General features: G+C 42.4%; 1 pseudogene; it reads left to right on the top strand.

Moving 5' to 3' along the window:
* Positions 1-2,577: 2,577 nt before the first annotated feature.
* On the top strand, positions 2,578-2,733 carry LOC121042163 (uncharacterized; annotated as a pseudogene).
* Positions 2,734-3,741: the final 1,008 nt, after the last annotated feature.

Below are 3,741 nucleotides of genomic sequence, written 5' to 3'. Positions count from 1 at the left end.
GATCTGGAGTCATGAGGAATCCAGAATAGTTAGACAACAATCTTAACTTCCAGTTCAATGGAATCATTATTGTGTCTTCTAGGGGAAACGGTTCTCCCTTTGGAACTAAGACCTCAAAACCAACAAAGTGTAAGGTTGCAGATATAGGAAGCAAAAATTCTGCTAGTGGATCACGAGAGGTAATAGTGAGTAATGCCACTCTGATTTCCATGCCTTGGGTCCTAGACCCATGAATCCTGGCTGTTAGAGAAATAACACAATATATTTGATACTGATTCAGGGCATATATAGCCTTCTGGAGTACCTTACCTCTGTCCTGCAAGGCTACTGCCATGAACTGTAGCTGGAACTGTAACTAAGTCTTCAAAAGGCGATTCCACCACTCTATCAAACCAGCTGCTTCAGCATTGTGAGGAAACATGGAAAGACAAGTGAATTCCACAAGCATAGGCCCATTCATGTTCTTATTTTGCTATGAAGTGAATTTCTTGATCAGAAGCAATGCTGTGTGTAATACTGTGATGGTAGGTAAGACATTTAGCAAATCCACAGGTGGCAGAAGTAGTGCGTGCTGGGAAGACAGAGCTACATCCAAAGTGTTCCAGTAAGAACAAAATTCTGCCTCTTCCATGATGGAAGTAGTCCAATATAATCAATCCGTCACAGGGAGCTGGCTGATCACCCAGGGGAATAGTACCATATTAGGGACTTTGTGTTGGTCTGGTGTTGCTGGAAGATTGGGCACTCAGTAGTAGCAATAGCCAGGTCAGCCCAGGTGAGTGGAAGTCTATGTTGCTGAGTCCATGTCTGACTCCATCTGTGCCACCATGGCCACTTTGTTTATGTGCCTACTGGGTGATGATAGGGGTGACTGGGGAAAGGGCCTGACTGCTCTCCACATGATAAGTCATTCCATCCACTTTATTATTTAGATGTCTACTCTTTGTTCAGCATTCACAGGTGTATTCAGTTTTTTCTCCAATTCAGAGAAGTTTATCCACATACCTCTTACCCAGGCATCCTTGTCACCAATTTTACAATATGTTTCTTTTAAGTGCCTGACCATCCAGTCAAACCATTAGTCACAGCCTATGAATTAGTACATAATTGTGTATCTGGACATTTCTCCTTCCAAACAAAGTGAACAACCAGGGCACTGCTTGAAGTTCTTCCTCCCACTGGGAAGATTTCCCTTCACCACTGTCCTTCAGGGATGTCCCAGAAAGTGGCTGTAGTGCTGCAACCATTTACTTCCAAATGTTGCCTGCATTTCATGTAGAACCATCTATAAACCAGGCTTGAGTCTTCTCTTCCTCTGTCAACTGTCATACAGAACTCTCTATGAAGCTATAGGTGCATACTGGGAGAAAGAAGGTGGTGTGGTAGGAGTGGGCATAGCCATTTAAGCTCCATCATGTAAATGACTTGTTATTTATCTAGGATCTGCTCAGGCCCAATGTTTATCTGCCACTTCCATTTGATGATGGGGTGCTGCTGTGCATGCTCAACTTGGTGGCTTGGTGCATCAAATAGGTCATGATGAACAGCATAACTTGGTGGCTATGGTGAAAGAGTAGAGACTCTCAGAGCTTTGCTTCAAAATCCTAAGAGCCTGCACTTACAGAAATTCACCTCTCCCTGTCTGCCACTGACACTTCAAGCACCATTGGATCTACTGGACCATAAGACACAAGTGGAAGAGCAGCTTGCGCAACAGCCTAGACCTGTTACAGAGCCTTCTCTTGCTCTCGGCTGTACTCAAGTAGCTTTTCATATCACTCACCCGTAAATGGTCAGAGTAGCACATCCTTAGGAGGGATATATTGCCTCCAAAATCCAAACAGGCCCACTAGGCATTGTGCCTCTTCTTTGGTTGTGGGAGGAGCCAGATGCAACAATTTATCCTTCACCTTAGAGGAGATATCTCAACATAGCCCATACCACTGGACCTCCAGAAATTCAGGTAGAGGGCTCTTGCTGTTTGTTGTTGTTGTTGTTCAGCTTTATTGAGGTATAATTGGCAAATAAAATTGTAAGATATCTAAAGGGCACATCATGGTAGAATCCCTTATATGTGGAATCTAGAAGGTCCCTGAATTCTTGTTGGATTTATTCCTCACCCTCTGACACACAAATGCCTGGCAAGTCTAGAGTAGTTGCTACTTCTTGCTCACTAGGTCTAATCAGCATAACGTCATCAATATAATGGACCGCAGAAGGGAGAGGTGATCAGGATGCCTGTAGACTAAATTGTGACAGAGGGCTGGAGAGGTTTTATGCTTGAGGTAGGACAGTGAAGGAGTATTGTTGGACTTGCCAGCTGAAAGAAAACAGTTTCTGGCAGCCTTTACTAACAGGTACTGGGGAAGGGGAGGGAACAATGGCCAGATCAACAGCTGCATACTAGCTAGGTATCAAAGGATATGTTGATTTACTCAAACAGTGACATCACATTTTGAACAGCAGCTGCAATCTTGTTGCGTTTACGTTTCCCAGTCAGTGGCCGTAGCTCCCACTGTAAGGTATGGCCTACAAAGAAGAGTGATCACAGAGCTCTTTAAGGATATGGGGTGCTTAAGCTTTGCGCAGTGGCAGTATCGTAGCCAATGAGGTTTATCCGAGGCGCGATTATTGCTAAAAGGATATGGGGTGCTTGGGTGGCTCAGTCGGTTGAGCTTTGGACTTCAGCTTAGGTCATGATCTCTGGGTTCATGAGTTTGAGCCCTGCATGGCGCTCACTGCTGTCAGCACAGAGCCTGCTTCAGATCCTCTGTTCCCCACTCTGTCTGCCCTTCCTTCACTTGTGCTTTCTCTCTCACTCTCTCTCAAAAATAAATAAACATTAAAAAAAAAAAAGGATACTGGTACTCCCCTTACAAATTTATTTCTCCCAGCTGTGGTAGAAGGTGTGTCTTTTATTCTTCCCAGGACAGATATGTTGGTCTTAAATGACAAATCCTCTCTAAGGTTTCTCCCTAAGTCTTTTGAATTCTTTCCTCCACAGCAAACCCAGGCAGGTCAGCATTTTCGGCTTAGTTACTCTGAGGCACCTATGTTTCATCCAACCAACCAAACTCTTAGAGCCCCTGGCTGCAACATTAAATACAGAATCTCTGCTTAGTGGATCCATAGCAATAAGTTGAAGGGGGAGCAGTCTGTGATATGTTTATAAAAGTCTAGTGTTTTGTGATCATAGAATATTTGTTTTGAATAAGGAGGCAGAAGATGGGGATGAATGGATTCAGATATAAAGAATAATAATTCTTGGTACAAGACTTGTGGAACACCTAAGGCAACTATGCTAAAAAATATATATATATATCACCCACCAAGTCTCAAAAAATCTTTAAGGTGACTTTGACCAAGTTTCCAGCCTTTAATCAGGATTTGTGAAGTTGAATTAATACATCCATTTCATTTAAATAGATTTCCATTAAGTCTTCCCTCACACCACTTGGTTCTTCCCCTTCCAATCTTTGTTTTATCTCTCCTTTCTTTTTTCTTGCCTTCTTTTTCTTTTCTTTTTGTGTTTTGAAATAGATATTTCTTAAGGCATTAAACACTTCTGTCTTTCTGATAGCTCATAGTTTTAAATAATACTTGTGAATGCATTTTCATGAAGTGCTTTTGGGGGGAGTGGTGGTTAAAAATCATTTGACTCAAAGCTCTTTCTCATTGTGTGCACTTCAATCCTCAGAATATAAATCCATTTTGTAATTACTCTAATATTCTCATCTTGGA

The sequence above is a fragment of the Herpailurus yagouaroundi genome, unplaced genomic scaffold (genome assembly GCF_014898765.1).
Source record: "Herpailurus yagouaroundi ecotype Mexico unplaced genomic scaffold, PumYag 184, whole genome shotgun sequence".
NCBI lineage: Eukaryota > Metazoa > Chordata > Mammalia > Carnivora > Felidae > Herpailurus > Herpailurus yagouaroundi.
Note: the sequence above shows the minus strand (reverse complement) of the source record. Positions and strands in the feature narration are given on the sequence as shown.